Consider the following 14,779-nt stretch of genomic DNA (forward strand, 5'->3'; position numbering starts at 1 on the left):
CACCCTCCAGGCTCCCCTCCCCACTTCTCTCTCTCCCCAGGCTTCCTGTCACATGATCCTCTCCCTTCTCCAGTCTGGTATCCCTTTTGCTAATCAACTGTCCAGCTCTTAGATCCACCCCTCCCCTCCTGTCTTCTCCTATCATTTCAGATCTCCCCCTCCTCCTCCTACTTTCAAATCTCTTACTATCTCTTCTTTCAGTTAGTCCTGACAAAGAGTCTCGGCCTGAAATGTCTACTGTACCTCTTCCTATAGATGCTGCCTGGCCTGCTGCATTCCACCAGCATTTTTTGTGTGCGTTGCTTGAATTTCTAACATCTGCAGATTTCCTCGTGTCTGCGAAGACTTAAAGTACTGCAGGTCTCTGCTATCAGTGCTCATTGTAGGGAAAGTGAAGGATCTGGATTTGGTGTGGACCATGATGCTGCCCGCATCTGAGAGGCATTGAAGGAATCTAACTGTGCAGTCTAACAGCGAGTGATCGTCTTAATCTCTATTCTTGTGCTCGCAAGACCCTGTTAGAAATTGTTAACATGGAATGTTGCAAGCTTGATTCCTGATTTATTGGTAGATCACAGGGGAGCTGTGTGACCTAGGTCTTAGCAACGACTAGGCCTCAAACCATGGTGTTGCCTGTTCACAGCTGCCAAGGAGAGAGGTGTTGAGTTGGTGCGCAGTGTGAAGCAGCATCCGGGCTAGAGTTGGTGCTACTATCCAGTGTTCGCTCAGCAGCAGATGATACTAAGATAGGTGGAGTTGTGGATAATGAAGTAGGTTTTCAAAGCTTGCAGAGAGATTTAGGTCAGTTAGAAGAGTGGTCTGAAAGATGGCAGATGGAGTTTAATGCTGATAAATGTGAGGTGCTATATTTTGGTAGGGCTAATCAAAATGGGATATACATGATACATGGTAGGGCATTGAAGAATGCAGTAGAACAGAGGGATCTAGGAATAATGGTGCATAGTTCCCTAAAGGTGGAATCTCATGTGGATAGGGTGGTGAAGAAAGCTTTTGGAATGCTGGCCTTTATAAATCAGAGCATTGAGTATAGGAGTTAGGAGGTAATGTTAAAATTGTACAAGGCATTGGTGAGGCCAAATTTGGAGCATTGTGTACAGTTCTGGCCACTGAATTATAGGAAAGATGTCAACAAAATAGAGAGAGTACAGAGAAGATTTACTAGAATGTAACCTGGGTTTCATCACCTAAATTACAGAGAAAGGTTGAACAAGTTGGGTCTCTATTCTTTAGAGCGTAGAAGGTTGAGGGGGGGACATGATAGAGGTATTTAAGATTATGAGGGGGATAGATAGGGTTGACATGGATAGGCTTTTTCCATTGAGAGTGGGGGAGATTCAAACAAGAGGACATGAGTTGAGAGTTAAAGGGCAAAAGTTTAGGGGTAACACGAGGGGGAACTTCTTTACCCAGAGAGCGGTAGCTGTGTGGAAATAGCTTCCAGTAGAAGTGGTAGAGGCAGGTTCGATATTGTCATTTAAAGTATAAATTGGATAGGTATATGGACAGGAAAGGAATGGAGGGTTATGGACTGTGTGCAGGTCAGTGGGACTAGGTGAGAGTAAGCGTTCGGCACGGACTAGAAGGGCCAAGATGGCCTGTTTCTGTTTTGTTTGGCTGTATTCATGTATGGTTGAATGACAATTAAACTTGAACTTGGAGCTTTGGAAAGGGTGCAGAAAAAAATTACACTGCCTGGATTAGGGGGCATGAGCTATAAGGAGAGATTGGACAAACTAGGGATGTTTTCCCTGGAGCAGCAGAGACCAGAAGGAGACCTGAATAGAAATTTATAAGATTAGGAGAAGCACAGCACAGAAACAGGCCCTTCATTCCATCTAGTCCATGCCAACACCATTTAAACTGCTTACTCCCAATGACTTGCATCAGGGCCATTGCTCTCCATATCCCTATGATCCATATACCATCTATGTTCCCCTACCATCCATGTATCTAACCAAACTTCACTTAAATGTTGAAATCGAGCTCGCATGCACCACTTGCACTGGCAGCTTGTTCCACACTCTCACCACCCTCTGAGTGTAGAAGTTTCCCCTCATGTTCCCCTTAAACTTTTCACCTTTCACCCTTAACCCATGACCTTTGGTTGTAGTCCCACCCAACCTCAGTGGAAAAATCTTGCTTGCATTTATCCTATCTGTACCCCTCACAAATGTATATACCTCTATCAAATCTCCTCTCAATATTCTATGTTATGAAGTATACAGTTCTAACCTATTCAATCTTTCCTTATAACTCAGGTCCTCCAAACCCGGCAACATTCTTGTAAATTTTCTCTGTACTCTTTCAACCTTGTTTACATCTTTTGTGTAGGTATGTGACCGAAACTGCACACAACACTCCAAATTAGGCCTCACCAGCATCTGATACTTCAACATAACATCCCATCTCCTTGCTCAATATACTGATTTATGAAAGCCAACATGCCAAAAGCTTTCTTTATGACCCTGTCTACCTGTGATGCCACAACAGGGGGGAAAGGAGATGTTTATTTCATAGAGTAATAGGCGTGTGGTGGTGTGGGGATCTGTCTTTGCCAAAGGAGGTGTAAGGTGCTTCTTCCCTCCGCTAGTCTACAGATCACCCATGGACAAGTTGTAGCACCTGCTTAGCTAATCCCCCCCTCTCCCGGGTCAAGGTCATGTGAAGCCATGGGAGCAGGTGGTGAATGGTCATGAGCAGCTGGTGCAGATCACAAGTCCTGGTTATGTGACCACTGACATCAGGCAGACAATCGCTGAAGAGTATTGATAATGGCTGGGGTCACTAGTCTTGTAAAGACACTGCCCAGAAAAAGGTAATGGAAAACTACTCCTGTAGAAAAATTTGCCAAGCACGATTACAGTCAAGACTATGATGGCCTACATCATATGAAACAGCACATAATGAATGAATGCATTTGGATTTCCGGTATCTTCAGAATCTCTTTTGTTTAACATTTCACTACATTTCAATTTCAATGTAAATGTGACAAATGCACCCAACATTTAGCTATTTTTAAACTTTCAAGAATAATTTCAAAAATATTAGTTTCCTTCTTGATACTTTTGCAGTAGATATATTAATGTGAGATACTTTGGTAACCTGGGACAGGGTAAGGGTTGATTTACACTTGTGCATCAACTCGACGCCGTAACCTACGCAAGTGGCCGATGTGCATTGTGAACACTTATACTTGTGCATTGGTGTGTCTGCGTCGCTTTGCAATTTGGGCACGTTGCACATGTGCACACACCTGCCCGTGCAAGGCTTCATGGTCATGGTAGTCTTTCTCGGGGTAAAGTTTAAAGCGAGCGTCTTTTTTTCGTAAAAGCGAAATGTGTCCCCCATAATTTTGAAGGGTCTGTAAAGCTTTATGGAAAGCATTGCAGCCCGAGTTCCTTCCCTGCCCTGCAGTCGCCCAAAGGGAAGCTATTGCAGCGTAGGAGGAAAAGCGATGCTACCAGGCGGACCAATCACAGATGTTGCGGTCTGCATTGCCGCCACGCCTAGTTGCACTTTGGGAGAGGTGCACGTCAGGCTATGGCATAGGGATCCGCGTAGGATTCGTGGCTACGCCGTACCTACGGCGTTGAGTTGACGCAGAAGTATAAATCAGCCTTTACTCTCCTAAACTTTGCCAGGAACAATCGTAGTCACGGAAAGACCATGATCGCCCATGTCATACAACTCGGCACATAATGATGATGATGATGGTGTCTGGAATGGGCTACTGGAGCTAAGCGGTTATTGGATGAAACACACAGAGTATGCTGGAGGAGATCAAAAGTTCAGGCAGCATCGGTGGAAAGGAACAGAGAGTCAATATTTTGGGCTGAGACCCTTAATCAGGACTACTGAATTTCCAGCAATGGCAGAATTTCTTGTGTTTGGGTTATTAGAGAGATGCATGAATGTGAAGGGAATGGTGGGATATGAATCGTGTACAGGCAAGCAAAAATTTGGTAATTTGGCATCATATTTGCCGCAGCCATTGTAGATTGAGGGCCTGTTCCTTGGTTGTACTGTTCTGTGCTTTATTTTCGATGTTCTGCTCTCTGTCTTCACACTGTCACATGCATTGAGAGATATGCAGCAGCTTTGAGTGTCCTGTGGACACGTACCCCAAGGTCCCTCTGATCCTCCAAACTGCCAAAATTCATACCGTTAATATTAAACTCTGTCTTTAAATTGGATCTACCGAAATGAACTACTTCATACTTATCTGGGTTCAACTCCATCTGCCACTTCTCAACCCAGTTCTGCATCCTATCGATGTCCCTTTGTAACATCTGACAACCCTCTAGACTATCCTTTGTGTCAAATAGAGTTGGTGATTGAGGACTAAACCTCAGTTCAGCTCTTTAAATATTAAAATCTTGGTGCCAGCTATACACATTCTGGAGAGTTGGGGAGCGGGGGGGGGGGGGTCGGGTGCATGTCCCCTCCCCTATGTCTGTCTCCTGACGGCCCTGGCAGCACAGAGAGACGATGATTGTAGTCGTGGATCCAAGATGTCTCTTTCAGGAATCCAGCATCATTGCTCTGGTCTGAATCCTTCCCAGTCTACAAGAAACTGCTAAACATCCTGAATAGTTTGTGAATCCAGAATTCTCTTTATGTTGAAAACCTGGTTCAATCGACAAACCTGGGTGATGGTAAGGCTAAAGACCATAAGACCATAAGATATAGGAGCAGAAGTAGGCTATTCGGCCCATCAAGTCTAGTCTAGTAATAAAGGACCAGTAATTACAGACAAGAGAAAATCTGCAGATACTGGAAATCCAAGCAACACACAGGAACAGGAACCATGGTGTACAAAGGCTGTTGTAAATCTAGTCAAGAAGAAAAGAAAAGCTTACAAAAGGTTCAAAAAACTAGGTAATGATAGAGATCTAGAAGATTATAAGGCTAGCGGGATAAGATATGAGAGAATAAGACCAGTCAAGTGTGACAGTGGAAAAGTATGTATGGAGCTGGAGGAGGGAGCAGGGGTACTTAATGAGTACTTTGCTTCAGTATTCACTATGGAAAAGGTTCTTGGTGATTGTAGGGATGATTTACAGTGGACTGAAAAGCTTGAACATATAGATATTAAGATATTAATATGCTGGAGCATTTGGAAAACATCATGTTGGATAAGTCACTGGGACCGGACAAGATGCACCCCAGCTACTGTGAGAGGTGAGGATTGAGATTGCTGAGCCTCTGGCGATGATCTTTGCATCACAATGGGGACAGGAGAGGTTCCAGAGGATTGGAGGGTTGCGGATGTTGTTCCCTTATCCAAGAAAACGAGTAGAGGTAGCCCAGGAAATTATAGACCAGTGAGTCTTACTTCAGTGGTTGGTAAGTTGATGGAAAAGATCCTGAGAGGCAGGATTTATAAACATTTGGAGAGGTATAATATGATTAGGAATAGTCAGCATGGCTTTGTCAAGGGCAGGTCATGTCTTATGAGCCCCATTGAATTTTTTGAGGATGTGACTGGACACATTGATGGAGGTCGAGCAGTAGTTGTAGTGTATATAGGTTTCAGCAAGGCATTTGATAAGGTACCCCATGCAAGGCTTATTGAGAAAGTAAGGAAGCATGGGATCCAAGGGGGCATTGCTTTGTGGATCCAGAACTAACTTGCCCACAGAAGGCAAAGAGTGGTTATAGATGAGTCATATTCTGCTTGGAGGTCGGTGACCAGTGGTGTGTCTCAGGGACCTGTTCTGGGACCCCTTCTCTTTGTGATTTTATAAGTGACCTGGATGAGGATGTGGAGGGATGTGTTAGTTTTTGCTGATGACACAAAAGTTGGCGGTTTGTACACCACGGTTCCTGTACCCTACCATCCTTTCCCTGTCTCATTGGAACGTACCAATGCAGAACTCGACGCAAATATCCCCTGAGCATTTGCCACATTTCTTCCGTACATTTCCCTGAGAACATCTGTTCCCAATTTATGCTATGCTACCGTGCCACTGGATAACACACAATGTTGATGAAGTTCTTTTAAATGAGAGATAGAAAATCTCATTCCTTCTTGTGGGATACAGATGGGAGCAGCTCTTGTCTTCAATCATGTGGGCAACATTGCACTGAAATTAGCCATGGCTACCTTGTGAATCTTTCACTTATTGGAACTCAAGACTCAAGGAGCAAGAAAGTACCAAAACTGAGGTGAATGAGTTTGTCTGATAATATCAACAGATAGGAACACCAAGTGGCAGCATGATAGCATTGTCACTCCTGTTTCTGATGGGAATTAAAAGGAATACAGTTATTAATGGAGCTGAAAAGTGAATTACTTTATATATCATTGAAACTCTAGAAAGAAATCACAGTAACAAAAATTTACAACTGGATTAAGCTGATAACTGGCATTTCTATAGTGCCTGTCGTAAATTTATGATGGCATCTAGCACTTTGCACCCAATGTATCTCTGAATTTCAGTGCCTATTGTAATGTAGGAAATACAGCAGTCAAAATGCAGACTGCAGCGGCTATATTCAACAAACATAAAGAAACATACAAATCTCTGATAGAGGTATATAAACTTATAAGGAGTATATAGAATAGTACAGCACATTACAGGCCCTTAGGCCCACAATGTTGTGCCGACCCTCAAACTCTACCTCCCATATAACCCTCCACCTTAAATTCCTCCATATACCTGCTTAGTAGTTTCTTAAACTTCACTAGTGTATCTGCCTCCACCACTGACTCAGGCAGTGCATGCCACGCACCAACCACTCTCTGCGTAAAAAATCTTCCTCTAATATCCCCCTTGAACTTCCCACCCCTTACCTTAAAGCCATGTCCCTTTGTATTGAGCAGTGGTGCCCTGGGGAAGAGACGCTGGCTGTCCACTCTATCTATTCCTCTTAATATCTTGTACACCTCTATCATGTCTCCTCTCATCCTCCTTCTCTCCAAAGAGTAAAGCCCTAACTCCCTTAATCTCTGATCATAATCCATACACTCTTATCCAGGCAGCATCCTGGTAAATCTCCTCTGTACCCTTTCCAATGCTTCCACATCCTTCCTGTAGCGAGGCGACCAGAACTGGACATGGTACTCCAAGTGTGGCCGAACCAGAGTTTTATAGAGCTGCATCATTACGTCGCGACTCTTAAACTCTATCCCTCGACTTATGAAAGCTAACACTCCATAAGTTTTCTTAACTACCCTACGTACCTGTGAGGCAAATTTCAGGGATCTGTTGACATGTATCCCCAGATCCCTCTGCTCCTCCGCAGCACCAAGTATCCTACCAAGTATAGATTGGGTAAGTGCAAAGTAGGGTGAGCCTAGAATTAGATATCATAGTTTGGGAAGGGTAGATGGGAAGGGTATTGACGGTTATAGTCTGGGTGCAGGTTGATGTCCTGGGTATGACTCTAAACTGCAACCGATGATGAGGCTTTGAGTGGGGTCTTTCAGAGCTTTGGGGAAAGTGCAGTTGCCCGTTAGTTATTCATTGCTCCCAGGGCTGCTCTGACCCGGAATGGTAGCGCCTGCAAGGGTTCCTGCTCAGGATACGAGCGAAGGCCAACGGCAGATCCGGGAGGTTCAGTAACTGAACTTATGACGAAGAAGGCGAATGAGCTAGGACCTTAAATGTCAACGGCTATAGTACAGGCGGATGAGCATTTGGGAAGAGAAATAGCGATTTCTTTAGTTCGCCCAATGGTAGGCAATAGCAATCACCGTTGCGATTTGCTAAGAAAACCATGGTCAAACTCACAAAATGTATCACACAACAGCGTCAAGAGGATCTTCGAGACAATTCTGAAGATGCTTCTCTCAGTAGGGTTGATTCTGGTCAGCAGGGGATCCCCAACCATCATCAAGCTACTGCTCATAAAATTCAAGTAACACAAAAGAAAATTATTGCCACTTGGAATATAAGAACCTTATATCAAGCAGGAAGATTGGACAATGTGATAATTTATTCTTGTGGAACATCCCATACTAATGTAGCAGGAATTCTTATGGATGAAAACATGGCAAAAAGTGTTTTAGGACATTGGGCAATATCGGAAAGAGTGCTCCTTGTTAGATTCAGAGGACAACCATTTGATTTAGCAATTACACAGGTATATGCACCAACAACAGATGGAACAAATGAAGATATAGATAAATTCTATGAAGAGCTTGAACAAGCAAAGAATGGTTGCAAATCTCAAGATATTGTTAGTATCATGGGAGATCTAAATGCTAAAGTAGGACAAGGTGCTGATGGAAACACCATAGGAAAATTTGGACTAGGGGTAAGAAATGAAAGAGGTGAGAAATGGGTCGAATGGTGCAAGATGAATAATCAGGTCATTATGAATACCTACTTTAATAACCATCCAAGATGCTTGTGGGGCTGGAAAAGTCCAGGTGATAACACTAGAAATCAAATTGACTTTATTACTGTAAACCAAAGATCTAGAAACTCAGTGACTCAATGCAAAACATATCCAGGTGCAGACTGTAATAGTGACCATATGTCATGTAGAAGTAAAACTTAAAAAAACTAAAGAAGCAAAAACCTGAACAATCCCTTGACTACTTGCAATTAATAACAGAAGAAAACTTAAGACAAAAATTTACAATTAAAGTAAGGAATAGATTTCAAAGTTTAGAAATAGAATCTGTTGAAGATGATAGCAATCATGTAGAAATAAAATTTAACTCTCTAAAGAATGCCTTGGTAGAAACAGCAAAGTCAGTGATTCCTAAAAAACAAAAAAGCACAAAGAATAAAGGGATGACAAATGAAATCAATAATCTAATGGAAGAAAGGAGATGGAAGAAAGCAAATCCTATAGTATTTAAGTCCTTAGATAAAAAAAAGTTTATGTCAAAAAGCCAAAGAAGAATGGTTAAACCAGAAATGTGAGCAAATAGAAAAAATCCAAAAAAGATACATCAACAAATCAAGAATATCACTGGTAAAAAGCTCCTCTGTTCTTCAGGTGGATGTTTAAAAGCAAAGGACGGTACCATTATCATGGAAAAAGATGAGATTATGAACAGATGGACTGAGTATATTCAGGAAGCCGATTGAGGCGATAAAACAGAAATTTTGAAAAACATTGAAGGTCCAAGTATTTTAAAATCTAAAGTTTGTAATGCAATAAATAAGATGAAGAAAGGAAAGGCAGCAGGTCCTGATGAATTAGTAATAGAACAAGTTATTGCCCTTAAAAATTATGGAATTGAAAAACACTGCTTTAATCAATGACATTTATGAGACTGGAATAATACCAGAAGAGATGAAAATATCAGTATTTATCACTCTTCCAAAGAAACCTGGAGCAATAGAATGTGAAATACATAGAACCATAAGTTTAGTGAGTCATATCACCTAGATACTTCTCAGAATTTTGATGACAAGAGCTAAAAGTAAGATACAAGCTGAAATAAGTAAAGAACAATGTGGTTTTGTGAAAGACAAAGGTACAAGAAATGCAATATTGATGTTGAGGATACTATCAGAGCGAGCTATTCAATTGCAAAAATATTTGTTTGTTTGTTTTATCGACTACACAAAAGCATTTGATAAAGTGAAGCACAATAAGTTATTTGAAATATTACAGAAAACTCCAGATCTAGATTGGAAAGACCTCCGCCTAATCAGAAATCTGTACTGAGAACAAACTGCCGCTGCAAGAATAGATGGAGAAGTGAGTCAGTTTACGAAAATCAGGAGAGGCGTTGGACAAGGGTGTGATTTCTCCCCTGATTTATTTAATGTGTACAGTGAAACAATATTACAAAAAATAAGAGACATCTTGGGCATCAAAGTTGGTGATGAAAACATCAGTAGTTTCAGATATGCAAATGACACTGTGTTAATTGCAAGTACGGAGGAAGAACTACAAAACTTAATTGATATAATTGCTGAAAACAGTGCTAAAATGGGTCTATCTATCAATTGCAAAAAGACAGAATGTATGGTGATATCCAAGAAGAAGGAGAATCCTATCTGCAGGCTGAGAATAAATGGGGAAGACATAAAGCAAGTACAGAACTCTTGCTACTTAGGAAGCTGGGTGACATCAGATGGCAGGTGCCACATGGACATCAAAAGAAGAATAGGGATGGCAAAAGACACCTTTACGAGAATGAAGAGTATACTGACCAATACTAAACTAGGCATGACAACCCCACCTCAGAGTACTGAAATGTTATGTTTATCCAGTTATGTTATATGGCTCCGAATGTTGGACAATATCTAGTAGCATGAGGAAATGCATTGTAGCAGCAGAGATGTGGTTTTTAAGGAGGACGCAAAGAATATCATGGAAAAAACAAATATCTAACGAGGATGTCATGAACAGAGCAAACACAGAAAGAGAAATAATGTATGAGATCATGAGAAGGCAACATAGCTTCATTGGACATGCGATTAGGAAAGAGGAGTTAGAATGCATGGTAATTTTGGGAAAGATTGAAGGGAAGAAAGCAAGAGGAAGACAAAGACAAATGATGATGGAGACAGCAACCAGAGAACTGGAAATGAATACCAATGAATTGATGCACTTGACCCGAAACAGGAGTGTGTGGGCCATGGCAGTCAAAGCTCAAACTGGGCACGGCACCTGATGATGATGATGATGATGATGATGATGATGGGACTAGACAGAAGACCAGGCTGGCACAGAATGGATGTATCAAAGGGTCAATTTTTGCACTGTTGTGCTCTATGACCAAGAGATGGAAGGAAATAAAAAGGAAGGGGACAGAGGAAAAAGGAGAAGTAAAGAAAGAGGAAGGAAGAAAAGGGAAGATAAAAGGATGATAAAAGAAAGAGAAAAGGATGGGTAAGGAACAGGAGGGAAAAAGAGAAGAAAGAAGAGGAAAGAGAAAAAGAGAAGGAAAAAGCCAGGAAGGAAGAAAACAGTGAAGAAAAATAGATGAAAGGAAATATATACTGAGCTCACTGTCAAGGGACAGGGAAAGGAAACCAGAAGGAGAAATGTAAATTACTAATTTAAAAACAGGTGAAGAGCATTGGCTTGACAAGATCTGATGCAGGTGATGGGCTGGTCATTGTCTGGGGTTGGGAAGTGGAACTGTGATGCGTTGAGGCTGGTCTTTGGCTATCCTCTTTCGACCTCCTGAGATAGACCTGCTTATGCTCCGCCAGTGATTAAAGAGGCAGATAGACTAATCATTCAGAGTCCTCTTCCCAAGGCAAGGGCATCCTTTTAATTTGCCTCGGAGCCTGCAGCCGTACAGAATGACTTTCTCCTTTCAGCCACACTCCTCAGCCAAAGTCCGAAACTCAAAGCTGCGGTCGGCGGCTGGCTGACTACCCTGATGCACCTTCATCAGATGGTCCGAGGCCCTGTTTGCTCCGAATCCGAGCAAACCTCTGACCTGAATCCACTGCCCAAGACTTTCTACCAATGAACCGGGTTTCCTCCAGCTCCTCTGGTTTCCTCCCACATTCCTAGGACATATGAGTGAGTGAATGGTCACATGGGTATAATTGGGTGGTATGGGTTTGTTGGGCTGGTTACCATTCTGTGTCTCCAATTAATAAACAATAAATAAATTTTAAATTGATAGTTCAAAGTAAATTCATGATCAAAGTACACATATGTCACTATTCACTACCCTGAGGTTCATCTTCTAGCAGGTGTTCACAGTGGAATAAAGGAATTCAATAGAATCAATGAATAACTATACACAAAGACAGACAAACAACTAGTGTACAAAAGAAGACAACTTGTCCAAGTATTAAATAAATAAGTGACTACATAATACTGAGAACCTGAGTTTCACACTCCTTGAAAGAGAGTCCTCTGACTGTGCAATTAGTTCAGAGCTGAGGTGAGTGAGGTTTCTACACTGGTTCAGGAGCCTGATGCTTGAAGGGTAATAACTGTTCCTGAACGTATTATTCTTTCTCAGTATCTCTTTTTAAGACGCTAGAGGATAGTTTGAACAAACTAAGACAAGTAATTTGTAAAAGAACATATATTTTGCAAGGCAGCATTTATTACAGTTGCATCTTCTGCTGAACCAGACAGATTTCTCCCAGGGGCATTAAGACTCTGCTGGCCTTTACAGTGAAGCACGCATCAACAGAAAATAGTTGCTCACATGGTACAATTCTTAAAGTGGTACCACCTGATATTACACAAGCTGGAGATTTCTCCTGTGCATTTATTTCTGTTTACAGCAGGACTTAAAACAAAGAACACTACATGCCCTTTGGCCCACGATGTTGTTCCAACCTTCTAACCTAACCTAAGTTCAATCTAACCCACTCCTCCTCCATGTTTTCTATCATCCATGTGCCTGTCTAAGAGTTTCTTAAATGCCCCGAAGTATCTGCCTCTGTCATCACCCCTGACAAGGCGTTCCATGCACCCACCACTCTCTGTGTAAAGAACGTACCTCTGACATGACCTTTCCCCTGTACTTTCCTCCAATCACTTTAAAATTATGGCCCTCGTGTTAGCCATCACTGTCCTGGGAAAAAGTGTCTGGCTGTCCACTTGACCTATGCCTCTTGACATCTTGTACATCTCTATCAAGTGACCTCTCATCCTCTTCTGCCACATATTTTCGATATTCTGCTTGGAATTTAGTTACCGGAAAGCTGCCAGGTTTAATGGACAATGGGCTGAAGTTTATATCTGATGGTCCACTGTCCATGATACCACCGACCTACGGAACGTGCCCACGTTTACATTGTCCAGTTCGCTGGCAGAAACGCCCACACAAAGTATCAGATTGATTGCAAGATTATCAAGTGCACATCTGGCTGATTGATCCTGCGGTGAACCATTTGGGCCTCCCTTGCACAGGAGGCACTCCTCTTGATGCGGGCTTTTGAGCACCTAGATTTTGTCTCGGCGGCTCAGTGTGTACCGTTATTAACATACCCCAATAAAAACATTTAATTATACTGCTTAATTGTCATTCTTGCTCTACACATACGTAACACAAAGACTCACCTGATCTTCATTGATGAGGTGGCAGGCACTTACAGATCATCACGTGCGGGTGTCAAACATCTGGGTGCCCCGTATCAACTGAGAAAGTTTGAAGTGTGTAAGCCATTCTCCCAGACACAGCAAAGTTATCAAAATATAATATGTGATTTGGAGTGGCTCTGCTATTTACTATTAATTACATACCAATCCTCATGGGGGTGGGGGTAGGGGTGGGGGTCAGAACTGGAAAGAGTGAGTAGTTTCAAGTTCCTGGGTGTCAAGATCTCTGAGGATCTAATCTGGTCCCAACACATCGATGCAGTTATAAAGAAGGCAAGACAGAGGCTATACTTCATTAGAAGTTTGAAGAAATCTGGTATGTCAACAAGGACACTTAAACACTTCTATAGATGTACCATGGAGAGCATTCTGGCAGGCTGCAGCACTGTCTGGTATGGAGGGGGGGCTACTGCTGCAGAGGGTTGTAAATCTAGTCAGCTCCATCTTGGGTACTAGCCTGCAAAGGACCCAGGACACCTTCAAGGAGTGGTGTCTCAGAAAGGCAGCATCCATTATTAAGGACCTCCAGCACCCAGGGCATGCCCTTTTCTCACTGTTACCATCAGGTAGGAGGTACTAAAGCCTGAAACCACACACTCAGTGATTCAGGAACAGCTTCTTCCCCTCTGCCATCCGATTCCTAAATGGACATTGAACCCTTGGATACTACCTCACTTTTTTTAACATATAGTATTTCTGTTTTTTTTGCACAATTTTTAATCTATTCAATATAAGTATGTTGTAATTGATTTACATTTTTATTTATTATTATTTTATTTTGTTTTTTTTCTTTCGATATTATCATGCATTGCATTGAACTGCGACTGCTAAGTTAACAAATTTTACATCACACCCGGTGACAATAAACCTGATTTTGATTCTGATTTATTTAGGGATCCAACATGGGACAGATCCTTCCAGTCCAACGAGCTGAGCTGAGCTGCACTGCCCAGCAAACCTCCAATTTAATCAGAATCAGTCAGGTTTATTATCACCTGCATGTGTCCTGAAATTTGTTAACTTAGCAGCAGCAGTACAATACATAATAATATAGAAAGAAAAAATACGTACTCAATTACAGTAAATATATATATAATATATTACATTGTACTGTGTTGCTGCTAAGTTAACAAATTTCACAGCATATGCCAGTGATAATTTTTAATCTATTCAATGTACATACATATATATATATATATATATATATATATATATATATACGAATATACATAGAATAGATCAAAAATAATGCAAAAACAGAAATAATATATGTGTTTTAACAAGTCAGGTAGTGTTCATGGGTTCAATGTCCACTTAGAAATTGGATGATAGTCGGGAAGAAACTGTCCCTGAGTGTGTACCTTCAGGCTTCTGTACCTCCTTCCTGACAGTAACAATGAAAAGAGGACATGTCTTGGGTGATGGGGGTCCTTAATAATGAACGTTGCCTTTCCGAGACACTGCTCCTTGAAGATGTCTTGAAAACTATGGAGTCTAGTGCCCATGATGGAGCTGGCTAATTTTACAACTTTCTGTAAAATTCTGTGTTTAATCCTAGACTAATCACAGGACAATTTACAATGACCAGTTAACCTACTAATCTGAATGTCTTTGGACTGTGAGAGGAAACCAGAGCACCCGGAGGAAACCTATGCAGTCATGAAGAGAACGTGCAAAATCCTTACAGGCAGTGGTGGGAATTGAACCCGTGTCACTGGCGCTGTAAAGCGATGCATTAACTGCTACGCCACTGTGCCAAGCATTC

Source organism: Mobula birostris, chromosome 2 (assembly GCF_030028105.1).
Source record: "Mobula birostris isolate sMobBir1 chromosome 2, sMobBir1.hap1, whole genome shotgun sequence".
Classification (NCBI taxonomy): domain Eukaryota; kingdom Metazoa; phylum Chordata; class Chondrichthyes; order Myliobatiformes; family Myliobatidae; genus Mobula; species Mobula birostris.